This window comes from Lutra lutra, chromosome 5 (assembly GCF_902655055.1).
Source record: "Lutra lutra chromosome 5, mLutLut1.2, whole genome shotgun sequence".
Taxonomy (NCBI): Eukaryota; Metazoa; Chordata; class Mammalia; order Carnivora; family Mustelidae; genus Lutra; species Lutra lutra.
Genome location: NC_062282.1, coordinates 75,804,477 through 75,831,788, shown reverse-complemented (window position 1 = coordinate 75,831,788; position 27,312 = coordinate 75,804,477). Strand labels below are relative to the sequence as shown.

The 27,312-nt window shown below is 45.8% G+C and overlaps 1 long non-coding RNA gene across 1 annotated transcript in view; it reads right to left on the bottom strand.

The window, feature by feature from the left end:
- Positions 1 to 27,312, bottom strand: part of LOC125100385 (uncharacterized) — a 270,547-nt gene that overhangs the window by 180,776 nt on the left and 62,459 nt on the right. Inside the window, exon 6 of the long non-coding RNA XR_007127524.1 lies at positions 27,010 to 27,122. This is a non-coding gene — a long non-coding RNA (uncharacterized LOC125100385). The remainder of the gene's footprint in view (positions 1 to 27,009; positions 27,123 to 27,312) is intronic.

Below are 27,312 nucleotides of genomic sequence, written 5' to 3'. Positions count from 1 at the left end.
GTGACAGGCTAAGCACTCTCTCTTCCCTGCTGCGTGTGACCTTCCTGTGACCCATGGCGAACAGCTCCACTGTTTTCTCTCTCAGGGAGGCAGGGAGCTTCCTGACTCATGAGCTGACTCTCATGCACACCGCCCCACAGAGACACACAGCAGCGTCCCTGGTGTGGGAGTCCTTGATGGCAGGGAGTCCTTGCCATCTCCTGCGGCCAAGGCAGACACGCGGCACTGAGGCAGTCCTCAGGACTCCACTGGTAGATTTTCCTAGCACTGCAACCACAAGAATCCCCTTTACCTGCCTGGCCGGGGCCAGAGCACTCACCACCCACTGGTACCTCATTTCTTCATTCGTCTGTGTCACTGAGTAATGCACTGACAATGTCTGGAGGGCCCGCGGGGCCTTCCACGTGCTGTAAGACAAGAGATAGGGCGAGTCTCAGGTAGGAATCGCTCCCTTCTTCAATCCAGTGTGGGTCATTCCTTACCACGTTCCAGCATCAGCAGCACCCCAGGCTGGCAGAGGAGGAGAAAGACTAACCACAGAGGGAGGCTAAGTACCGGACCTCACGAACCTCTTCCTGCAGAGGTCTTCCCTTAGGGCACTGGTTCTCAACCAGGGGCGATGTGAGCATCGACATGCTCCCTCAGGGAGCAGATGGCAGTTTCTGGAGAAGCCCCGTGTGAGGGCAACACACAGATGTGGCTGCTCACCCTCCTTGGAGCACTAGGGGCCTTAGAAGGAATGGCAGCCGCCCAAGACACAGCCCAGCTTCCTGCAGCCACCTGCTCCTCAGGGACAGGGGCAGAGACCACTGCAGGTAAGACCACTTGATAGAAACTAGTCTTCTTCTTCTGCCTGAGGAAGCCCATTTCGTGGGCACCATCATTTACATAGAGTTCCGGTTAGCAGAAGATCCAGCTGGCCCCCGAGGCATTTGGATTCGACCAGAACTTTCCTGTTATCTTAACTGTGCATCCTTCCAGACTAAACAAGTCACGATCTGCCCGGATTGAGGGTGCTTCCCCAAGGAGGAGCCTCTGGAAGCATGGCCTGCTGAGATGGTCACATCCGGGACCTAAATTCAAGCGCAGCCCTTCCCACCCACTGGTTGTGGACCTGAGAGAAAAGCACCAAAACTCTCTTCCGTGTAAAATGGACATGATGGCTTCCATCCTCGTGGGAGCAAAGCACACACAGCAGTGCGTCAGTACCCGGGAAGATGTTATTATTTGTGGTGAGAGCAGTGTCAGTAATTAATCAGCCACAGCATGTCATCGCAAAATGACTTCCTCATTTGATTCTTGGACTTCTGTCCCCTTACACTACTTTCTAAGCTTCTGCAACAGAGCTCGGCTTCCAAGGATGTCTATGTTTTTTTAATTAATAAAGTTATTCTTTATGGTAAATATACATAAAATTTACCACTTTAAAGCATTTATGAAGGAAAGGACTTGGGGCCATTAAGTCCATTCACAACGCTGTGCAACCATTACCACAATCGATTTCCAGAACGTTTTCATCTGCCCGCACAGAAACTCTAGTGGTGAAAGGATAGCTCTCGTTTTCCCCTCCCCCAGCCCCAAGCCATCTCTCTTCTACTTCCTTTCTCTAGGTTTGACCCCTCTAGATCCCTCATATAAATGGGGTAACACAAGAGTTGTCCCGTTGTGTCTGAGTGTTGCATCTTCAAGGTTCGCCCATGCTGGAGCATCCCAGAGTGCTGAAAGTCAAGTCCGTGTAATTGAATTCTGGCATCTTTTTCCTGCCGGACGCTGAAAGGAAAGCAGTGAAGCTGCCTGACCTGACCCTGCCCCACCGAGCTCAGTGTGCCCTCATCCCTGTGTGAGCATCACAGAGGGAGAGGAGGCAGGACTCCAGCCCTGTTTCGGACTCAAATCCAGATTCGTTGCACTTGACCGTCCTGCCAACTAAGAGCCAGACGTGTTGTTTGGTATTTTCTATCTCTTCTTGTTTTCATGCCTTGGGGCTTCAGAGTGAGACTGATGCGGGTGCGGTTTGAATTTCTAGCTCTGCCACCTACTGGCTGGTCTTCGAATAAAAGCAGGAAGAGCATTTAGCACAGCGCTTACCAGAACATGGTGAGCACTTGTAAACATTAGCTCTGTTTTTTATTCATTCATCAAATGCCTCTCTTCTAGATGGAACTTTGAAGGCTCCACAAGAACAGCAACCATGCTTGTCCTTCTACCACAAGGCCCCCAAATGTTTGCTGAATGAGAGAGCACAGCCCAAGGCCCAGAGGTGGGTTGTGACTTCGCGGTCTGAACTCTCTCTAGGATGGCTGTCTTTCCAGGAGCCTTCAGCTACCCCACGGTGCGGGAGGTGATAAACAGGCCAAGAAACAAACATACTAGCCAGTCTCTTTGACCCACGGGTCTCAGAAACCGCCTCGGAACTCAGATGAGAGGGAATTCGCAATGCTTGACTTGGGTCCCTGCTTTGGCTCTGATGAAGAAGGGCTCTGAGCTCAGGGCTGCCAGGAACCTCAGTACTGGCTTCAGACAGGTGGAACTTCCATGATGCTGAGATCAGAGGAAAGAGAGGAGTGAACCAAACCAAGAGGTCCAGGAAAGGGTCCGGGCAGGAGTTCGCAGAGGGAAGGTGTTTGCTCATCGCTCACGAGCTTTGCCTCGGCTGCATACCTCCTGGTTTCCGCATTTCAGTATCTCAGGCTCCTGGCCTATAAAATGGGACATCAAATTTCTACTTCTATCATTCTAAATACGTTTTACTCCAATTCCAAGGAGCTTGAGGGACACCTCCTAGATTTAGAAGCAGAAGATTCAAAAGGGCTTGGAAAAGGGAATGGTTCAGACAGGTCAGTTTTATTGGTTAAGTAGTTAGTGACTCCTGCAATGTGTCAGGCACTGTGCCAGGCACACAGAAGCTAGAAAGCTATTGTCCTGCCCTTAAAGATGTACCGTTCAGCAGTTTCATTTTAAAATGAGAACACATTTAAAGAATAAAGGGGCACCTGGGTGGTTCAGTTGGTTAAGCCTCTGCCTTCAGCTCAGGCCATGATCCTCAAGGTCGTGGAATTGAGCCCAGCATCCGCTCAGCAGGGAGTCTGCTTCTCCCTCTCCTTCTGCTTGCCACTCCCCTTGCTTGTGCTCTTTCTCTTTCTCTGTGCCAAATAAACTAATAAAACCGTAAAAAATTTAAAAAAGAAAAATAATAAAATACAATTTTTTTAGGCATTAAGAAAAAAAATAATAAAAACATCAAAAGCAGAGGTTACTGTGTGACTCTGACATCCTCCCCCACATACCTGATAATGAACATCAGTTTGGAGCCCCAGCTGCAAATTTTAAAGAGCCAACTAACCCAGTTAAGAAGTTGGGGATACGCTGTCAGGCAGCTGAACTTTGTTTGCCCTTCCAGGAAAAGGATCTGAGTTGCACAGAGAAAGTCACAGCAAGATAATGGGTGGCAATTAGGAGCATGAAGATCTGTCACTTGGAGAGTGATAGTGCCCTGAAGGCATCAGATATGCACTTTGCAGAGAGAGCTACAGGGCACCAGCAGGGGAGGCAGGCCAGATAGGACAGCTTGCTGTAGGACAGATGCCCCCTCCAACCTTCCCTGGGCTCATCACGTCCAGCCTCTCCATCCACAAAACCTTCCTTTATTGATACAGAATAGACCATACTGCATTATTAAGACCGTTGAAAAGAGGAGATGAGCCAAAGGGAAGAGAAAGTGAGTTTGGTGTCGGAACAGGTGTGTGTCTGGACGTGACTCTGAGAATAAGTCAGTGTGAGCCTTTGAGCAAGTTACATGACCATTTGTGCTGTTTCCATACAGCGTGCAGCTTACAAACAGCAGAATATTAGTGCTCATGGGGCTGAGGCTGCAAGTCTGAGCCAGACCAGAGTGTCAGGGTGGTTGAGCAAGGGCCCTCTTCCAGGTCACAGACGTCTTGCTGTGTCCTCACATGGCAGACGCTCTCTGGAGCCTTATTCATAAGGGCGCTTATCACATTCATGAGGGCTCCACCTGTCACCTCCCAGTCATCCCACCACCTAATCCCATCATCTCTGGGTGTTAGAATTTTAACAGATCAATTTCGCTGGGACACCAACATTCAGATCAGAGCAGTCATGTTTACACAGTCTATCTTTTTTCATCATTTTACTTTGAATCTTTCTTTATCCTTAAATATTAAAGTGTATCTTTTGTGGGCGGTAAATAGTTTTTGAGAAATTTTTCACCTAGTCTGACAATCTTTGTCGTTTCACTGGGGTATTAAGTTTACTCATATTTAATGTGACTGCTGATACATTTGGATTTAAATCTACTATCTTTCTATGAGTTTCTATTTATCCCATGCATTCTATAATCTTGGTTTTTAATCTTAATTTCTTTCTGAGATACTTATTTTTCTTATTTTTCTCCTATGTTTTTTGTTAGTTACTGATTCTTTAGCTATTCTTTTACTGATCTTCTACTGATTATATACAAATATAGTATAGTATTTCCTAATATAAAGTGTATTTTTTATTTTTCTTGGACACCACAAAGTATTAGGACATTTTAACTGCAACATTTTAACTCTGTCCTGTCTACTGGATATTGTTGTTGATTACTTAAATATACATATGTTATAATTTTATGTTTTCCTATAATACATATAAAAATATTTTATCTTAATACATATATAGATATATGTGTGTGCAGGCTCAGATATATTTAAGTCTCACAAAACAGAATTATTATTGTTTAATACAAACTTTTTTAGATTTACTACATTACCTTTCATTTTCCAGTGACTATTATCTCCCCTATAGTTAAGCATACTCTGATTTCATTCACCATAAATCTAAACTGATTTCATTTCATTTACTTCATGATTTTTATGGACTTAAAACATATGCTTTCTTTTTGGCGCCTGGCTTCTTTTACTCAAAAGGTTACGTTATGCATAGAGATTAAAAAATGTTCTTCCAAGTAATTCTAAATTGTTTATCCCTACTGATGTAATATTCCATAGTGTAAACATATCACAATTTATTTGTCCATGCCTTTTTTCTTTACTCACTCCCCAGACCTGTTGCCTCAGATTTTTTAAATGAATTTCATTATGAGGTACTTAGTTGTGATTTTCTTTGTATTTATCTTATTCTGTTTGTAGCGGTTCTGGGTGGGATATATAGTCTGGTGTCTTCCATCAGTTCTGGAAAATTCTCAGCTATTGACTTTTCCAATACTGCCTCTGATCCATTCTTTCCCATCTCGATTTCCAGGACTCAAATTATATTGCTGTTTCCTGTCCTGTTTCCTATTACTGTCTGTCTCTGCTTCAGTCTTGATATGTTCTTTTCATCTATATTATGGTTTATTAACTCTCTAACTTTATCAAATCCTTATTTCAGTTATTTTTCAATTCTAGGATTTCTAACATCTCCTTTTTATGTTTTATAGTTATTTAGTCCAAGTCTCTGTGTTTATTATTTTTTAAAGATTTTATTTATTTATTTGACAGAGATCACAAGTAGGCAGAGAGGCAGGCAGAGAGAGAGGGGGAAGCAGGATCCCTGCTGAGCAGAGAGCCCGATGCGGGGCTCAATCCCAGGACCCTGAGATCATGACCTGAGCCGAAGGTAGAGGCTTAACCCACTGAGCCACCCAGGCGCCCCTCTGTGTTTATTTTTGAATGCTGAATCATGGCCCTTGCAAGTCCTCATCTGATTAACTACCATATTTGGATCTCCCACTGGTTTGTTCCTATTGTCTGGCTGATTATTATTTTTTTTTTTTTTTTGCGGGGGTTGGGGGGGGTCATATTTTATATTCTTTTACATCTGGTTAATTTTGAGTATGAGACTGGTATTTCAACAACTGTAAAGATCATTCGAGGCTCTAGAAGATGTTACCTTCCCCCAGAGAAGATCCTGTGTTGCTTCTGATAGGCAGCAAGCTTACCATAATGCACCATGGATTGAACTTCCTCCTTAATGAAGGGATGCCTAATGCAGTGTGAAATCTTGGTGGAAGGGGGTTATAACTGCAACTCTGGGATACTTACCAGCCACCTCCAAAACCCCTGGCAAGCTCTGTAATCCAGTTTTCCCTCCATTGCATAAGACAGAAAAATATCTCTGCTCAGATATGAACCTTCTCATCTGTTGCTTTCTGCTCATCTTTCTGTCTCTGCCACAGATTTCCAACCTCCAATTGCTTCAAGTTAGGCTGGGGAGTTTTGCAAATGCCCAGCTCCCCTCTCTGGGCTCCCCATCTCTAAGAAATCTTGCATCTGCGAGTTTCAATTGTTTCTCGAACTCTCTAACACCTTCAGAAACATTATTCTTCAAGTATTTTTTTTTCCAGTCTTTCTAACTGTGGAGAAAGGATCTATCTCAAATAACATACTTCGATATTTCCAGATGTAGAAATTCACTACTCTATGCTTTCTCTTTCCCAAATCGACAGGTTAAGTAATACCTCATCATGATCCTATCCCATGTCCAAGATTACCACTAGAACAGCGGAGTCCACATTCAGATTATTGGAAAATTTAGTCACTGTGTTTAAAAATGATCACAGGTCATTTCTGTATCTGAAAGTAACCATGGAAGTCATGAAACCTACCCTAGATTTAACCAATGTGTGGGGGCACAAACAACGACCCACCAAGCAGGTTTGAAAAGGCAGTTATAGCAGCAATGGCCATGGTTGCCAAACTGTGGAAAGAACCAAGATGCCCTTCAACAGACGAATGGATAAGGAAGATGTGGTCCATATACACTATGGAGTATTATACCTCCATCAGAAAGGAGGAATACCCAACTTTTGTAGCAACATGGATGGGACTGGAAGAGATTATGCTGAGTGAAATAAGTCAAGCTGAGTCAATTATCATATGGTTTCACTTATTTGTAGAGCATAACAAATAGCATGGAGGACATGGGGAGTTAGGAGAAGGGAGTTGGGGGAAATTGGAAGGGGAGGTGAGCAATGAGAGACTATGGACTCTGAAAAACAATCTGAAGGGTTTGAAGAGGTGGGGGGGTGGGAGGTTGGGGGAACCAGGTGGTGGGTATTAGAGAGGGCACGGATTGCATGGAGCACTGGGTGTGGTACAAGAACAATGAATACTGTTATGCTGAAAATAAATTAAAAAATGATTTAAAAAAAAAAAAAACATTTCAGGGGCACCTGGGTGGCTCCATGGGTTAAAGCCTCTGCCTTCAGCTCAGGTCATGATCCTGGGGTCCTGGGATCGAGCCCCACATTGGCTCTCTACTCAGCCTGCTTCCCCCTCTCTCTGTGCCTGCCTCTCTGCCTACTTGTGATTTCTGTCTGTCAAATAAATAAATAAAATCTTAAAAAAAAAAAAAAAAGAAAAGGCAGTTATTGGGAGAAAACTCCCAATTTATTATCATATCCTGTTAAAGTCTGCTCTTTCAATAAAATGCTCATATACCTATAGCAGTGAGAACAACAACAAAAAACACAATTAGTATTTCAACAAATTATTCTGCCACTCATTCATTTATTAATTCAATAAATACTGATTTAATACCTAATATGGGCCAAACTCTGCAAAGTGCTTGGAATGGTGTTGTGGGTGATAAGGACCTGGTCTTTCCTCTCTCCCGAGGGATATAAAGGAGTTTGGGGGCAAAGTTTAAATTAAGAACTCTCCCTGCTTCCTCCTCTCTCTCTCTCTCTGCTTGCCTGTCTGCCCACTTGTGATCTCTCTCTGTCAGATAAATAAAATCTTTAAAAAAAAAAAATTAAGAACTCTGGCTCTGGACTCAGAAAGATGTAACTTTATGGCCTTGGGGACCTCAGAGAAAATGACCTAATTTAAGGGGCAAAGAGTGTAATTAATTTTTACCCGTATTATATAATAAGATGAACATAGGCAACCACTGAATGAATGATTAATCCTCCCTGTGCTGTCTCTAATTTTGGCAGGCCGAGCACGTTCTTTCCTCTCTGGTCTTCAGTTTCTCGCCCATCCCAAAGGGTGATGATGTTCACTAGATTATCTCTAATGGTTTTTCCATTGAGTTCTAATATTTTGTGTTCTGGGACCCTATAAAATCTATGGCCAGTTGTGGGTAAGAAGGCATTTTTAGGTTTGACAAGTTCTGAACACTCTGAGACACTAGAGGGCAGGAAAACCACACTCATAAAATATGTATATATATACATGAGCACCAGGCATGGATTTTTCTTAGCACTTTTATCTCTGACATGGGTCAATTATGCAGCTATTTTCTTGCTCTCCGTCATCACTACTATACATGACTATTTTCATGATGGACATTCAGAATTCCTGACTAGGAGACAAAATGTCTTATTCGAAATTAGGACTTTTGGGAAATCGCCAACCTGAGTATGTCATAGCTAAGAGCCTCTTGTGTCTGGTGATGGGCCCCATCTAGTTCCACTCATTCACTGAATCAGAGTGGAAAAAAGCAAACTGGCATATTGTGCACCTCATACTTGTCTGTATGAAAGTGATGAAGCACCCAAGGGATCCCCTACATCTGTTGGGGAGTCACAGAGCTGAGATTGGGAACCTCAGTGTGAGTGAGCAGCAAGAAATAAAAAACCAGAAGCAGGATGTATCTGGGCGCTGGGAAGAGTGAAAAGCTTTCCTTCTCGGTTAAAAGAACAGGAAGTACAGGGACAGACTTCAAAGACAGCAAGAATGATGTTGATTTAAAACCAAGGCAAATATTCTCTGATTCTGAGATATAAGCTGCCATGGGCAGAGCCTGATTATGCTGTCGATCAACAGGACGTAAGAGAAGGGCGGGCCTTTGACTGTGCAGGCCCAAGCTGCTCAGTGTGTAGATGGGCACATGGGGGCCCAGGGAGGGGTGGTCTCACAACATTGCCCTATTATTGCAAATCTTGGTCCAAAATGATGATTCAAAGCCCAGGTTGAAAGAAGTAAGTGATTTGGGGGTGACCAAGTGGCACCCAGTTATTGTTGGCATGGTTCCCAGAATGTGCTGAGGTGGTCCACCCAGAGCTGGGATGGGCACGTTCTAGTTGGCCATGATTCTAAGACCTGGAAGACCATCCTGCTCCTAGAAAATACTTTCAGATGAGAGTGTCTGCTCCGTTGGTCAGCTCCTTTTTTGGGGGTATCCCAGTCCTTCCATTGCCTAAAAGTTTCAGCGGTCACTGGGAGAGGCTGATGGGCTTCTGTGACACACGTCTAACCCTTTGCTTTATTAAAGGACCAATAACTATTTCATCCAACCTCATATTCCCACCTTTCATCTTGCCCAAGTTAATCTGCTTTTTGCCCTCTTCTATTAGTGAAGATAAGCTTGTTCATTAGTTGAGATCACGCAGAGGGAAGTGGAACTATTGTATATCTTATAATCAGTATGAACTAGATAGTAAGAATGCTACTTTGAGCCTACGGCTATATTCAGCTCTCAAAAACACCCCTGTGAGGGGAGGATTTTCATTCCAATTTTATAGCTGCAGAAACTGAGGTATAGAAGTACTAAGAAACTGGTCAAGGGGTCAAGGAAATTGTAAGCTGCAAAGCCAAAATTCATGGTGGGTCTTATTCTAAAATACATTTTTAAAGATTTTATTTATTTATTTGACAGAGAGAGACACAGTGAGAGAGAGGGACACAAGCTGGTGGAGTGGGAGAGGGAGAAGCAGGCTTCCCGCTGAGCAGGGAGTCCGATGTGGGACTTGATCCTAGGACCCTGGGATCATGACCTGAGCTGAAAGCAGATGCTTAATGACTGAGCCACCTAGACACCCCATAAAATACATTTTTGTCCAAATATAACAAGAGCCTTGATTACTAATAGGTCCCAGAATAATGGGGTACCCAAAGCCGGGCAGAGAGACCCAGGAAAGAAGGGGTCCCCAGATAGGAAGAGGATCTCTTCAGGTTGGCTGAGGCCGAGCTGAGGTCCTGCAATATAAACTTAGGTGGATAGGGAATGTGTCTGTACCTTGGAGGCATACCAGAGTAATAATGCTACACACCAATGACGCATGACACTTCGTGCTTTCTGGAGCTCCATTAATGTGTATTATCTCACTTGTTTCTCACTGCAATTCTGCAAAACAGGAGGAAATGATACTGCTAATGTTAGGCTATGTTTGAATAGATATTTATATAATTTGATAGAGTTTGATAATTTTTTAGAAGGAAGGAAAAGGGCACCTGGGTGGCTTGCGTGGTTAAGCGACTGCCTTCAGCTCAGGTCATGATCCTGGAGTCCTGGGATAGAGTCCTGCATGGGGGCTCCCTGCTCAGTGGAGAGTCTGCTTCTCCCTCTGACCCTCCCCCTCCATGCACACACACACTCTCTCTCTCTTTCTCTCTCAAATAAATAAGTAAAATCTTTTTTAAAAAGTAGGAAGGAAGGAGAGGCCAGGCCTGCTGTAGTGCCCTACCATGTGCAAGATGGAGATATCGGGCTCATGAGCATTAATTTCACTGCTTTAGTAGGAGCAAAGGCATTTGTTGAAAAAACAGAAAAGTGGAGAGGGGATCTTGACTGCCATCCTCAGGGAAGAAGAACCACTTCAGACAACGCCCAAAGGCCCCTCTATTTTGCCAGGTGTGTGAGTGACACTGCAGGTAGTAAATAGCATGGAGGCTCTTGGGTGTCTCATTCCCATGTATTGGTTCACTCTTTTATCCTTCTGCAAATGGGCACTGAGCACCTACTCACTGTCTGGCATTGTGCTAAGCTCATAAAGAAAATGGGAAGCAAAACCAGTCCCTGCCTCTGTGGGCTGGGACTTTATACTTTGTGCCAATCTGATGAGTGTGTACTGATCTCTGATTGTGGTTTTCCCCAGGCTGCTAATGAGGTTGAGCACCCCTTCACGTGCACATCCACTAAAATGCCTTATATGAGGGGATTCCCTTATATGAGGGAATGAACGGTCCCGTGTTTCTGTTCAGGTCTCTCTGGCTGCAGGAACCTGCCAAGAGGCTGGCGGGCAGCTCAGGTCAGGGGCAGACATGCAGCACCAGCCTCTTGGAGAAATTTAGGAGACAAAACTGAGAGCAGTATTTCCAAATTCCTGAAGATCTTTAAGATTTGAAAAGAAGAAATTGGAATCATGGGAATTCTCTGGAATTTCTGAAATCATAGGTTTTCCTTTTTTTTTTTAAATCACAGGTTTTTCTTAAATATAATATATTAATATATATTTTATATATTTTATACATATTATATAAAATATATATTTTATATATATAAATTAATATATAATTAATATATTAATATTATATATTATGTATTAATATATTATATATTATTATATAATAAATATGATATATATTATTATATGTATAATAATAAATATATAATAAATATATTAAATATAATATAAACATTGTTTATATTCCTTAATCACTGTTATAGTTTTCTGAAAAATCTGTTTGGTATGGAAGAATAAATAAGAGTAAGAAATTTTCACTTTAATGTCTTCACAAAGAACTGTAGCTTGTAGCAACATTCACACACTGGAAAAATGCCAGAAAATGTTTTAGGATAGTATCCCAATAACGTAACAATCAGATCTCTTAGCAAGATTAAAGAAAGCCACTACACAGAATCACATGTCAAAATTGCCAATTGAAGAACTTAATCTGTTTGCAAAACTCATTATTTCTTGGAACACCCCTCACTGGTTTTGTATAAAACATTATACGGGTATAAGCCTATTAACATTCATTTTATTTTCAGGGATGACTCACCATTAGCAGCAGACAAAGCCAGGGACACCACTTAACAACCGTGGCAACAGTGACGAGAGGAATAGAGTAGGTTGTAATCATCCAGGTTCCCAGAAATGTCCTCCTTAACATTTCTCCTTGTCAGTTTCTAGTCTTGCTTTAAACTTGAAGTCAGCAGATGATTCCTTCCAACCAGTCATATCTCTATGATTTGTTAAGTTTTAAATCTCAAAAGAGATTTGTAAAACTTGTTTCCCATTTTCCTGACTTCTGCATCCATTTTTTCTCAGCACTGGGGATTCAGAAAACTGCAAATTCCCTGAGAAATGAAGTGAAGGAATTCCAGTGTGGAGACACAGGGTTCAAAGTGGGCTGGTGTGTTGAACAGTCTGGCTGAGATTTTTGATATCTGAGTCCTCTCTATCATTAAGACCAGCTGGTCATCATGGGGCAGGTCAACAATGAATACGATGAGATAAATAACATGCCCCACCCTATTACCCAAAATGAGAACAAAATATCCCAGCAATGAACTTTTACTCTTCCTTGAAATGTAATACACCATTAAGAAGAGCACGGAAGGACCAAAACTCAAGTCTTCCTCCCAAATCTAGAGCTTTTCCTATGGGACCATCGAACCCTAGACTTGGGAAGGAGACAAGATGGGCTAGCTAGAGATCTGAGAATGATTCCTGGAGGATAATTTTTTTTAGACATATTACTAAATTACTCTTTTATTTCATCCCTAAAAACAAAACATTTTGCCCAGTCAATGCCACTCCTAAAGTTTAGGTGGCTGACAGCTTGAAAGCATGGCTACGCATGTCATACAGAAGCATGCACAATTTAAAAGATAGCATACTAAAAATAAGATGAATCAACTGAGATTTAAAAAAAAATAAAAACCACTTTGACTATGCCCACTGGCCATAAACAAACTCACTAAGTCACCAAATAACCTCAGTCCTTTTCCTTAGGTTCCGAATCAGGTTTTCCCCAAGATGCATTAGAGATTCAGAGCAGAGATGAAGGCAGAGACTAGATTGTCTGTCTTTTGGCTTACAGCCATGGCCACTGGCAAAGTTTCTAATAGCAGTGTTTTCTCCAGGTATTTTTCCAGAACTGTGACATGTATGTTTTCTGGGAATGTGTGGCAATTCATAGCACTGAAAGCTATACCAGGGCTGGAAAGACACTGGGCTATTTCCCACTCATTCTTTAGGGAATCAAGCACTATCTGGGCACCTGGCTGGTCCATTTTGTTCTGGTGCATTTGTCCCCGCTTTCCCCACAGGGAAATATTTTTCAGGCTGTGTAGGAATAGGGAAACTGGGAAGAAAATGAACACGGCAGAGAGCAGAGGAATACAATGTGCTGGTAGAATCTTAAAGACCCACAGCTATTTATAGATGGTGAAATAAATGGCCTTCCTTTGATTGGAAGAGGCACTTCTAAAAGAACTTAAAAAAGAAATAGGACAAGAGATTGGTGGTGAAGTGGAAAAATTATCTAAGACCTGTCTGTCTGGTATAATTTTTCTCTTAGGAAAAAAATCAGAATTGCCACATTATCACACGTACCAAAAGAAAAAAAAAAGTTATTTGAAGAGGTGGCAGATCTTCCAAAAAGGTTTCTTTTCCTTTTTCTTTTTTTCTTTCTTTTTTGAGGCCAGAGATAAAAATCAAGAAACTGATTGAAAATAGCAGAAGAAACATTTGGCTTGCTGGGTGTATTGTAGGGTTGAAGTTTATTTTGCAAAGGCACCTGTTGCTAAAGAAGTCGGAGACGACGTTACTGGGTTTTTAGAAGACATTATGCGCTGGGAGAAGTGGGAAATGCTCGTGCAATTCTACTTATTCATGTTTCAGGTGTAAATGAATTCCTTGACTCCGGTTTCTGCTCATTTTGAGAAATCAATGCAATGAAATAAAATATGCAGCAAAAGAAGCAGATAGTTCGGAGGATTTGGGGACAGGTCTTCACTGACTCCATGGGTGGTGGGCATAAAGCAGATTATGAAAATCCGCCAAGAATCTAGGAAATTGTCATTAAGAGTATTCTAGACCAGGGATTCAGGGATTCTCACCCTTGGCTGCCCACTGATTCCTTTACAGAGTTTTTAAACATTTTTGATGCTCGGTTCTCCGCAACCTAAATTTAATTGGTCTGCGGTTAAGACCTGTAAGTGAGCCCCAGAGAATTCTGATCCTCAGCCAAGACCCAGAGGCACTGATGTAAGAAGCTAATTAGGGCGGTGCCCTCCTAGCATCTTCTTGCCCTTCTGCAGCCTCTTCAGAGCCCCGGAAAGCTGAAATCTGGACCCTTCCCTAGGCCCAGGCAGGGCCAGACAGGAAGACTTGCTGTGAATGGCGATGTCTCTCTCTCTGCTGGGCCCTGACCGTACGTTTACTTTCTGTAGATTTAAAACTGGGTCTTTGTCCTTGTTCACCAGTGTTTCCCTTTCATCTGGGATGTCAAATATTCTGCATGATCTGAGCAGCTGGGGGAGCAACTCCACCATTGTACATGTAGATTTTCTCCTTTTGCTTTTCCTTCTGCTTTGTTTTGTTTTGCTTTGTGTATCCGTTGGTTTAACAACTTTGTGAGCCTCAGACAAACAGAAAAACAAATAGAACGGTGGCTTTTGCTTCCCAAAGTACACAGCCAGCTTTGTGTAAGGGCGTGTTTCATATACTAAAAGCTTTCTTTTTTCTTTTTTAAGATTTTGTTTGCTAGGTAATTAATTAATATATTCATTTACTGAAAGACAGAGAGAGAGCGTGAGTGGGAGGGACAGAGGAGAGGGAGAGAGAGAATCCCAAGCAGACTCCCTGCTGAGTGCAGAGCCCAACATGGGGCCCGATCCCATGACCCCAAGATCATGACATCAAGAGTCAAGACGCTTAACCGATTGAGCCACCCAGGCGCCCCTAAAACTGCTTTTGGAAAACCACGTACGCCTTGCGGTTGGATGCCACCATGTGGCCCACCTTGGCTCCAGTGGCCGTGCTTACACTGGATATCTGGGCAAGTCTGGAACTAGCCCATGGCAGCTAGAGAGCCATTAATGGTCCACACAGGCCTTTAGACAGATCTCCCACAAACTCCCTGTCCTGTGATTCCGCACTGCTCTGTTAATGAAGGTCTGAAGTGTGGAATCGTTAGAAAGCACATTTGCCTGCCTTGCTTGCACACACAGTACATGTGCTTTGGGATTGTCTGTCCACGTGACGAGCCTAGGGTCAGGCTGACCTGAAGCAGAACGAAGAGAAGCGGCCGCACATGAAACAGCGGTTACAGTGAATTTAAACCTCTTGCCACCACCTCCAAGTTGACCTTAGCCAGTCCTCAACAGACAGGCGCAGTGCCTAGGACGGGAAGGGGTGAGGTCTTCTCAGCTCCCACATGGACCATCCCTGGCTGCTGCCTCCTCCTCCTTCCTTTTCTCGCTCTTGCCAAGTGTCATCCTCTCTTGTCTGGCTGCGTGCAGGCTCGGGGTGGAGAGGTGGCCACACGCCCTCTGGGCACTAGACAGGGCACCTGTGCCCACTGCTTGATCCTGAGAAGTGACACCAAGTCTCCAGGGACGCACGGTTCAGATTTTTGTGGTTTGGACAAAATGAGGCATAGCATTTGTTTGCCCTTGGTCAAGATCATAGCTGGCCATGTCCCCCTGGCTTGGTCTCTGGCCCTCCCCGTCTATTAAGGCCCATGAAGCCTGTCACTCTGGCCTTGTTCACACCTGAGGGATCAACCCACTGGAGTCCCCTGTTTGGGCTCTTTTAAGGCTCAGTAGTGCAGCCTTAAAGTCCCTGCCTTCTCCACAGGAACCAGCCCTGAGGGCCAGGATCAGGTTCACTGACAGCCACCACTACAGCTCAAGAAGCCCATTGGCACCACCAGCCCATGCCACCCCAGATGCAAGATGATACACATTAAAGGAAAAAAATCTCTTTTACCATGTCCTTGGATTTTTTTTTAAAGATTTTATTAATTTATTTGACAGACAGATCACAAGTAGGCAGAGAGGCAGGCAGAGAGAGAGAAGGGAGGAATCAGGCTCCCTGCTGAGCAGAAAGCCTGACGCAGGGCTCGATCCCAGGACCCTGGGATCATGACCTGAGCTGAAAGCAGAGGCTTTAACCCACTGAGCCACCCAGGCACCCCTGGATTTGGTTTTGAGCAAACTATTCATTAGCCATCCCACCCCTAAAGCAGTGGTTCTCAAAGTTTCCAGGTCACCTGGGAACCTGCTTTGAAGGGGTGGGGGGTGGGAGGTTGGGGGCACCAGGTGGTGGGTATTGTAGAGGGCACGGATTGCATGGAGCACTGGGTGTGGTGCAAAAATAATGAATACTGTTATGCTGAAAAAAATAAAAAAATAAAAAAAATAAAATAAAATAAAATAAATAAAAAAATAAAATAGTTAACAAAAAAAAAAAAAAAAAAGGCATATTCTCAGGCCCCACCCAGACCTGTCAAATCTGAGACCTCTGTGGACGGCGGATTCTGACAGCCTCTGCTTCGGGGCACTATTTCCCTGCAGGTTGGAAGAAAGAGGAGAGAACCAAACTGACTGGCTTATGGACCCTTCACAAATGCCCTAAGCTTCCCGAACTTCTCTCTTCTCACCTATACAGCGGGAATATGGAAATTCTGCCCTCACTGACTTGTTGCAAGGTTTAGATAGAGTAAGGATGTCCAGTGCTTAGCAGGTAAAATTCCAATAAGCATGAGCCCTGGCTTTGATCCCGTATCACTTGAATGGTGGCTTTGTGCTGCCTCTTGGGTTCCTATCCTGTAGTCACCTGAAAACCACACTCGGGATGGCCATCACTGCAGCCCTGTCTCTGGATGCACGTCTTAGCCTGGCACGCTGTTCCTGTTGCTGCAAGGTATTTCTCATGGGCAAGCCCTCTAAATGGAGAGAAGAATGCCCTCTGGTTTTTAGCTCCAAGGGAAGGGTTCTCAGGGGAAACAGCAGGGGACATTTCTGGTAAGATATACCTGGGGCTCTGCCTGTGGTCACAGGGACACTGGTTCTGAATGGAACCCTAGCCCAGAACCTAGAGGGTGAAATGCCCAAGGGCAGCAGTAACAAAACCCACAGGAGTACCGGCCATGCATGCGGACGCAGGGGGTCTCTGCTTGGAGGGCATGTGCCGTAGACTGCCCATGAGAGGACAGAGGCTTAGGGATGGGGACAGGCCTTGGGTGACACCCAGCTTGGGCTAGGAGATGGCAGAACAGCTTTTGCAGGAAAACCTCAGTCCCCAGACTTCAGTGGCAAGTGGGGACAAGCTAGAACCCTGTGGTGTCATGGAGGGTCCTGGGTGACCAGCACAGCTGTGTGTGAATTTTGAATCTGAGCCCAGCTACCCACCAGACAATGTCTGAGCCATGAGGGCACATGATTTCCTTGAGATTTTCTTTTCTTCTCCCTAAAATAGAAAGAATACCTCCAGCTCTGTGGGGTTTGCATGAGGATTAAATAAATAAGGGGAGAGCACCAGGCAGACCGTGAGCACAGAGGCAGGGACAGCCCGCTGAGGAATCTCAGGGGAGTAGAAGTGTTGCTTGGTCATTTACCAGCTGTGACCTTACACCTGACCTCTTCAAGCCTCACAGTGTTCCCTCAAGAGGAGCCCGTGCTGGGTCTGGGTCACAGGCAGGCATCCATGGTGGTTTCCTCGCGAGCTGTGGGTCCTGGATCAACTCAAACCAGCTCTTCCCCGCTGCAGCCTTCAAAACCCAGGACACTGCACTCAGTGAGGCTCACAGCCCACTTCAGCCAAGGTTCCTCTGGCAGTGAATGACACGGACCCACAGAATGAGACTGTTCCCTCACACTGCACCCCTGCTTTCATTAGTGTCTTGGTTTTCCCCTGCTACAGTGACAACTTTTTTTTTTAAAGATTTATTTATTTATTTGACAGAGTTCACAAGCAGGCAGAGAGACAGGCAGACAGAGAGGAGGAAGCAGGCTCCCTGCTGAGCAGAGAGCCTGATGCGGGGCTCGATCCCAGGACCCTGAGATCATGACCTGAGCCGAAGGCAGCGGCTCAACCCACTGAGCCACCCAGGCGCCCCTACAGTGACAACTTTTGTGGTGACCAGGGGTCTCAGAGGCATTTTCTGTTGACCTGCCTACTTTCCCCTTTTCTAGACAGTTTGGCAGCTAGTGGCCAAAACTCACATGGGCCCAGATGCGAGCTTGGTGTAGCATCAAGGCCCAGCCCAGTGCTTCCTCTGACTTTTGCTTTAGCTAGAACAGAGAGCAGTCACCAGAGGACTGTATGTTTAGCTTGCTTCCTGTTATTCTGCGTTTCCTTATACCTCCAGTAGTTCACCTCTCCTGGAGCTGGGTCCTTCTCTATTCCACAGATAACTTTGATCTCCAGTAACTGAGTACAGCACAGCTCACGCTCTGGAGCACAGGGGACCACATGGACACCGAGAAATCACAGGTTCTCCAGCACCCTCCAATCACGTTTCTATGACCCAGGGCTGTTCTAGCAAATCACATGTGACCCAAGTAAAAGGACTCTAAGATCTAATTCCAGTGTGTGAGGGGAGTGGGGGTTGGGACTCCACCCTACCATCAAGCAGTCCTTGGACACCAGCTGGGCATTCTACAACTCAACAACATGTTCACATATCCACCCTGAGATGGCATCGACCCCACAGACCAAGGCTCAGTCCTACGAGACTTCAGATGCCAGCCTCAGGCCCAAGGTGACCTGGCCACAGATGGTTCCACTGACTGCCTCCTTGGGTTCGCTTTATTTGCTACAGCGGCCCACAGAACTCATGGAAACACTTGACTTACTAGAACACTGGTTTGTTTTAAAAGGGAGTAACTCAGGAATAGCCCCAAGAAGGGCAGGCACAGGGCAAGTTGTGGGGAAAGCAGGGAGCTCCCATGCTCTCTCCGAATGTACCACCCTCCCCGAATCTCCATGGATTCACCATCCCAAAGCCCTCCGATCCCGGTCCTCTTTTTCTGGTTTTTAATGGCAGTTTCATTATACAGGCCTGATTGATTAAATCAGTGACCACTGGTGACTGCTTCCACCTCCAGCCCTTCTCTTTTTCCCAGAGATCTGGGGTGGGGCTGAGAGTTCCAAACCTCCAATCACAGGTTGGTTCCCCTGGCAACCAGCTCCTAATCCCAGGGGCATTCCAAAAGTCACCTCATTAACCTAGCAAAAGACACCATGATCACGCTCCTTACTTAGGAAATTCCAAGGGCTGTAGGAGCTCTATGCCAGGAACAGTGGACCAAGACCAAATCTATATGTCTTACAAATCACAGCATCACTTTCCCTGAAAGTAGATGCTACTCTATTTGGCATCACTGTTCCCATGCTGGTATGCCTTCACCTCCTGGAGAGAATATAATCTTTTTAGGGAAGGTGCTATATCCCTTACAGCCCTAGGGAGAGGGTTAGGCATATGGAAGGAATGGGATTTCTATCATGTTTGAGGGAATTAAGGAAAATAAATAAATAGCACGCTCAGAGATCAGGGTGCAGTGAGCCAAGAAAACCACTGGGGGGCAGAGGAGGACCAAACTGTGACTGTGGCTGTGGCCTCTGGAAGGTAACCCAGGTGGGAATCCAGGTAGCAGCAGCCTCTCACAGCACAGCTAGGCAGGAGGAGCCTCGGACAGGTTCTCCCACAAGGTCTGGAGGAGCGCTAAATGGGGGAGAGGAATGGCCCACAGCCCGGCCCTTCCAATTTCCCCACACCTGTACCTATGCCACCATCACCCTTGAGGTACCTGGAGGGTGATTCCGGGGTGCCCAGAAATCAGGCGTGGGGAGTGGCGTTTCTTCCAATCGAGATTGACCCCTTTGTTCCAGACACAGTGCTGATACAGTGGGGTCCTGTCCTTCAGCGCAGCCGGCTTAACCCTGGCACAGAACCCAGCCAGAGTCATTGAAAGGAGACACCGTACTGCCTAAGCCTTCAGGAAGCCAAGAAAAATACCCCGGAGCATAGGACTCCATGGGCTCCACCAAGCTTGCTCTGAAAGCCGCTGTTAAACGCAACCAGTGCCAAGAGTTCCCAGTAAATGTGCCAGACTGCCTTTATCACTGATGGCATTGCCGGTGTGGCTGTCCTGTCCTACTACAGATGTCCGCTCCCTGCTCCCAGCTGACACCAACTGAGTCTTTCAGCTAGAGACGAGGCCCCACCTCAGAGAAACCTCTGCCGGCGGGGTGGGGGTTGCTAGGCATACACTGTGTGGGTGGGGTTGAAACACAGAGAGTGCTTCCACATCCTCCAGTAGCTGCTTCTGCTTAAGGACTTGACCTTGGCAGGAGTGCTACTTTCCCGCCATGCTCAAGGCAAGGGTTTCCAAGGTCAGAACGTACCAGCAGAGAAACTCTGAGTGCAGTTGCAGGGGTCCAGCAGGGGGTGGGGTGAGACCACACAGTGGACTGGCTGGCCCCAGTGGCTCAGCCCAGTGGGGTTTCTTTCCCTCAGTGTCTGAAAGGATGTGCTGGGGAACCACCCTCTGCCTGACAGCCACAGTTAATGCTGATTTATGACTGCTGTGCCTCCCTCTGCCACCTGGGGAAGGAGCTTTTGGAATGGCTTTCTGGCAGTCGATGCTGGTAGTTCCATTCTTGGTGCTCCCTGTCCTGGTGGAGTGCTGCGCACCCTTCCTCTACATGCTGGGTAGGGGGGAAAAGGCCAGTCAGCCTGCCCTGCCTGCCTCTGCCTCCTCCAGGGGAGCCTGGCCCAGCTGCACCTGCACCTGGCCTTCCAGGACTCATTCCTCCTGCCGCCTGGGGGTGCCGTGCCTCCTCTAGCTCCCAGGCTCCCCCTCCAGCCAGTCTTGCGAACCCCACCCCCTCTGCCCACGCCACTACACCCTATCTCTGCCCCTCTGCCAGCCTGTGCTCCTTTGGCCCTGGCCGTGCTTGCTCTCTGTCACATGTGATGACTATCCGGGGACACCTCCTCTCCCAGGCTGTGAGCTCCTGCAGTATAGGGCCATCGTTCCTTCTTATTAAATTCATTTGACAAATGTTTATTGATCAAGCATCACGTGCCAGGCACTGAGCTGAGTGTTCAGGAGCAGGAGAGCCGTGGTCCTGACTCTAGTGCCACCAACAGGCCAGCAAATAAACAGCAAACAAACAAACAAAAAGGTGACAGAAAGTGATAAATGGTACCCAGTGAGAGTACAGCTTTTGTGATTGGAAGGGCACGGGAACTACTTTCAGCACAGGGACAGGAAGTGACAGTCCCAGGGAGCCCCTGAAGGAAGAAAGTGCCTGAGGGTCAGAGCCTGTCTTTCTGTCAGCTGGCTGCTGCCACCATCCATGCACACCAGGGAGGAAGGTGGCACAGGATGTTACAAGAACAGGGCCCTCCAATAAACTGATTTGCTAGAAACTGAGGGACAACTTGTGGGGGAGCACAGTGACTGGGAGGTAACGGTAAGAAATGCAACAGTGAGCCCGGCAGGTCCAAGAGGAGCTCTGGATTCCCCTACCAAACCTGCCAGTCACACTGCCTTCCCCATCTCAGTAAGGAGAAAAGCTATTCTTACGCTGCCCCAGTCCCAAATCTTGGGGCGACTGCTGAGCCTCTCCGACACCCTAGAGCCAAAACTACCAACAAGTCCAGGCAGCTCCAGGGGAATAGACTCGGGCCACATTTTCCCACCTCCACTGCGGCCATCCCAGTCTAGCCCCATAGGAGAATACCTACCAGGTCTTGGGCTTCCCCTTCCACCCCCACCCCCAAAAATAGAAGTCAGATACGGTGCCTGATTGCACAAACCTTCTCAGAGCTCCCATCTCATTCAGACTATAATGTAGGTAACACCTGTGCATTACACAGTGGTGTAATTCCCCATGAGACCCTCTGTTTTTCTCACTCTTCCTCCATTCCTTCTCACCCACTATGCTCCTGCAGCCACCTTGCTTTCCTAAAACAAGCTGAGCGCACTCCCACTTCAGGGCCTTTGCGCTTACTCCTTCCTCTGCTAGAGAACTTCCTGCCCCCACTCCCCACACCAGATATCCCCATGGCACCCTCTCTTAAAGCCTTTTATGTCTCTGCTGAAATGTCAATTTATTGTAGATACTCTGTCTCCTCCTTTTCCCTGCTACCCCCCGATCCAACCCTGGAATCTCCCTTTTTTCCTCCATGACCCTTACCACAATCTGATCTGACACATTTGTTATTTGCTTGCTTGTCCTCTGTCTCTCCCTACTATGATGGAGGTTCATTGGAGGAAAGAACTTTGTTTTCTTCACTGCTCTATCTCCAGCATATAACACATTGCTTGTTGTGTGACAGCCATTCAAAAAATGATTTGCTGAAGTCTAACACATAGGTGGGGCCAGACCACAGAGAACACCCTAGACCATGTTAATGGTATGGTTTTTATTCTAAAAGCAGTAAGAAGCCACTGGAAATTCAAGAGTGGATGCAGTGATCTGTCGTGTAGTTTGCGTTTACTGTGGATGTGGTATGGAGAATGACTGGAAGCAGGAGTCAGAGATGGAACTGGTGGGAAAGGCCACAAAGATGACAGTGCTTGGACCAGGATGGTGTCAGAGAAGAGAAGGCTATGAGCCAAGTTACTGGCAGATGAGCTGGGAAGAGGCTAGTGTCCAGGGCCAGAAGTTCTCATAGTGTGGTCCGAGTCCTGTGCAATTCACCATCAGCAGCCTGAGCACCAACGACAGCCCCACTGAGCTGGGTTTTGGCAGAAGGAAGAAGTTTCTACTCTGAGCTCATCTTCTGCAGGTGGGAATTGGAGCCGAGCCACCCACACTTCTCCCCTTGTGCCTGACCATGAGCGCCTTCATGGCAAAGGTGGTGCTGTTCCTTTGTGTCTCTCTCCGCCGGCCCACTGCTCACACATGTGTATCCCTGAAGGCGTTTGGTACTATTGCACATTGGTTTCTCTGAGAGCAGATGCTGAGACAGACAGGAGTGCTAGATACTTGCTGGGGTCAACACCAGTCAAGGAAAGGGAGGAAGCAGCAGTGAACAGCGGGAGAAGTCCATTAGGATGTAAGCCCCACAAAGCCTTGGCCAACCTGGTGGGGAGTCTGGGGGCCAGAATCATCACCCACTCCATATGGGGCTCAGATGGCCAGGCCTGGCACCACTGCATCTGGGCTCTCTGGGAAGGGTATAGCCCTAGGTGAGATGCACTCTGCAGCTGAGCTGAGAGCAGGAGACACAGCTGCTGGACTGCAAGTCCTCCCTTGAAGTTTCTGGCCAGTGAATCTCCAGGTCTGCCAGCATCTAAGCACAGGCTGCTCAGCCAGGACCCGTAGTCCCTCCCTCGGCTGTGTGAACTGGCTCTCAGGAAGTTTCTGCGGCAGTGCGGCTCTTTGAAGGCCTCTCAGCCAACTGACCTGATTGAGCTCATGAACAAGCCACAGACCTTGTATCAAAGCATGTCTTCGCACTCCAGGGAAGGCTTACAAACAGAGGTGGATAATCTGAAATTCACTTGGTGAACCATTTCAGAGTTATTGCAGCATCTGTCGCATCGTGGAAAGACACAGGTGTCACAGTCAGACACTCCAGTCTCCCAGTCCTGCATCTGCCACGCACCTACCCCGCCATCTCGAGCAATTAATAAGCCTGTAGGGAGTGTGTTTCCTCTTTAGTAAAATGTGTGGAATGATGCTCCCAAGACAGGCACTCGAGACAAAAGGCTCTGCCTTACCAGCCTCGTCTCCTCATTGGCCTACAGGTGTCCATGGAATGAACGAGTGTCACTTACACGAGTGTCACACCCTGTCTGTCTGGTGCAGGCCACAGCAGCTGTCAGCGCTGGGGGCCAAGGGGCTCCTCTTCACACTTGCACAGGTGTGAGTGGGAGCGTCCCTCCTTCAGCACATCTCCTACCACACGAGGCTCATCCACCTGACCGACCCTCACAACCCAGGCGGTGCTGCCGTGTTCATGGCCAGAAGTGAACACCCAGCCAAGAGTCCCACCCAAACCTGGTGTTTGCAAGAACACGATGGTGCCTCGACAGCACTCCAGAGCTCAGCTTATGACATCCTCTGGGAATGAGTCTCAAATTTACCCTGAGGGCCTCCCATTCTTCTGGAATCTCATTTGCAGGGCAGGCAGGATGCCACCACCAGCTGGACTGTCACATTGTTGAGAAGTGAAGCCCCTGCTGTAGTGCCCTGGGTCATCAATGACTGAACGTCTCCGAAGACTACCAAAAAACTCTGAGAAATGACAAATGAATTCAGTGAAGTTGTAGGACAGCATCAATAAACAGAAATCTGTTGTGTTCCCATACATCAAGAATGAACTATCAGACAGAGAAATTAAGAAAACAATCCCATTTGGGGTGCCCGGGTGGCTCAGTGGGTTAAAGAAAACAATCCCATTTAAAATTGGACCAAAAAGAATTAAATACAGGGGCGCCTGGGTGGCTCAGTGGGTTAAAGCCTCTGCCTTCGGCTCAGGTCATGATCTCAGGGTCCTGGGATCGAGCCCCGCGTTGGGCTCTCTGCTCGGTGGAAAGCCTGCTTCCCCCTCTCTCTCTGTCTGCCTCTCTGCCTACTTGTGATCTCTGTCTGTCAAATAAATAAATAAAATCTTTAAAAAAAAAGAATTAAATACATAGGAATATGTTTAACCAAGGAGATGAAAGACCAGTATACTGCAAATTCTAAGACACTGATGAAAGAAACTGAAGAGGACACAAATGGGGGAAAGATAAAATGGAAAGGTACAATCCATGCTCTTGGATTGGAAGAATTAATATTGTTAAAATGTCCATACCATCCAAAGCAATCTAGAGATTCAGGACAATCCCTATCAAAATTCCAAGGCTGGGGCACCTGGGTGGTTCAGTTGATTAAGTGTCTGCCTTCGGCTCAGGTCATGATCTCTGGGTCCGGGGATCAAGTCCTGTGTCAGGATCCCTACTCTTCTGGGAGTCTGCCTCTCCCTCTCCTTCCGCCCCTCCCCTGTGCTCGTGTTCTCTCTCTCTCTCTCAAGTAAATAAATAAAACCCTTTTTAAAAATTCCAATGGCATTTTTCATAGGAGGAGAAAAAACATCATAAAATTTGTATGGAACCACAAAAGACTCTGGATAGCCCCAGCAGTCCTGAGCAAGAGGAGCAAAGCTGAAAGTATCACACTCTCTGACTTCAGACTCTATTACAAAGCTATAGACAAAGACAGTTTGGTACTAACGTAACAACAGACATATCGATTGGTGGAATAGAACAGAGTCCAAAAGTAAACTCACACATATACGGCAAATATAACTATGGCAAAGGAACCAAGAACATACAATGGGGAAAGGACAGCCTTTTCAATAAGTGGTCCTGGGAAAGCTGGATAGCCATGTGCCAAAGAATGAAACTGGGCCACTACTTTATACCACACACAAAAATTAACTCTAAATGAATTAAAGATTTGAATGGAAGACCTAAGACCACAAAACTCCTAAAAGAAAGCCCAGGTGATAAGCTCCTTGATAGCAGTCTTTGTGGGGACTTTTTGGAGTTGGCACCAAAAGCAAAGACAACAACAACCAAAAGTAAACAAGTGGGACTCCATCACACTAGAAAGCTCCTGCATAGCAAAGGTAACCATCAAGAAAATGAAAAGGCAACCTTTTGGTTGGATTAGGTGGATTGGTGGATTAGGAGAAAGTATCTGCAGATCATGTATTTCATAATGGGTTAATACCCAAAATATATAAAGAACTCATACAACTCAATAGCAAAACAATAATTCAAGGAAATGATGGGAAGAGAATCTGAGTAGACATTTTCTCAAAGAAGACATCCAGATGGGCAATGCACACATGAAAAGATGCTCAACATCTCTCAGCATCAGAGAAATGGAAATCAAAGCCACAGTGAGGTACCACATCACACCTGCCAGAATGGTTATTGTCAAAAAGTTAAGAAATAACAAGTGTTGGTGAGGGTGTGGAGAAATGGAATTTCTCCTTGTGTTCTGTTGGTGGGAATGTACATTGGTGCAACGACTATGGAAAACAGTATGGAGGTTACTCAAAATATTAAAAATAGAACTACCCTATGACCCAGCAATTCTACATCTGGATAATTATCTGCAGAAAATAAAAACACTAGCATAAAAAGACATATGTAACCCTGTGTTCACTGTGGCATTATTTACAATAGCCATAACATGGAAACAACCTAGGTATTCACCAATGGATAAATGGATGAAAAAGATGTGATGTAGACACACACACACACACACACACACACACACACACACATCACTCAGCCCTAAAAAAGGAATGAAACCTTGCCATTTGAAGCAAAATGGATGGACCTAGAGTGCATTATGCTAAGTGAGACAAGTCAGACAGAGAAAGATAAATACCATATGATTTCACTTATATAGAGAATCTACACAACTAAAAACAAAAAGCAAAGCCATAGGTCATAGATCCAGAGAGCATATTGGTGGTTGTCAGAGGTGAGGATGGAAGGGGGCCAAATAGGTGAATGTGGCCAATAGGCATAAACTTCCAGTTATTAAATAAGTGTGTCATAGGGACGGAGTATACGGCATGGTCGCTTCAGTTAATAATAATGTACTGTCCATTTGAAAGTTGCTGAAAGTTGCTAAGACAGTGGACTGTAAAAGTTCTCATCACACACACACACACACACACACACACACACAGATGACAGATGCTAACTAAACTTACTGTGGAGATCACTTCACAACAGACAAATAGTGAATAATTCTGTTGCCCCCCTGAAAATAACATGATGTTGTATGTCAATTATACCTCAGTTAAAAATAAGTAGGGATTTCATGATCTAAGAAACAATAATAATAAATAAATTAGACATCAGTTGTAAATACCAAGAAAGATGTCAAAAGGAGATTTTAAAAATTGAGCAAGCATGTATCAGACCATATGTATTTGAGGCTTCTGTTGGGAAGGAAGCATTTTAGTTAGATTGATACTTTCTCAAGGAATACGCAGGGAGACTCAGTCCCATCAAAGAATAAAAACCGGAAAACGACGATTCAACAGGAATGGTTTTAGAAATGCAATCATTTGATCTACAGAAGGGAAAATGAATGTATATTATCCTAATATACATTCATGATTTTCTTCTTTTCTAGAATTTCTCTCTTAATCAAAGTGGTAAATGTACTTCGTTTTAAAAGACAAAGAATGTTGTCTCAAGAAGTCCGTTAAAAGGGGACTCTCTTACCTGGTAGGAAGAAGACACTGACCAACACCAGGTACTGACAGTTGTAGGGAGAGATGCCCGCAAACTCACCTGCAAGCTGCTTCAAGGTTCTGTGGGTTCGGAAGCCAGGGGGAGTGTTCCAGGACTGAAGGTTGGGAGGGAGGCAGCAAAGATGGCAGAGGTCTAGCAGACAGGGGCTCAGTCTGGCAAGGTGTTCCTGGGGCAGAAATGAAAGGGGGAAAACTTCATGTTAGAGCCTGGGAAAGGAGGCCTCTGGCAAATTACAGAGGACCCTCAGACAATGTGAAAGGTTGGGGTGCCAACCCCACACAGTCAAAAATCCCCATGCAATTTCTGACCCCCCACAAACATAACTACCAATATAGCCTACTG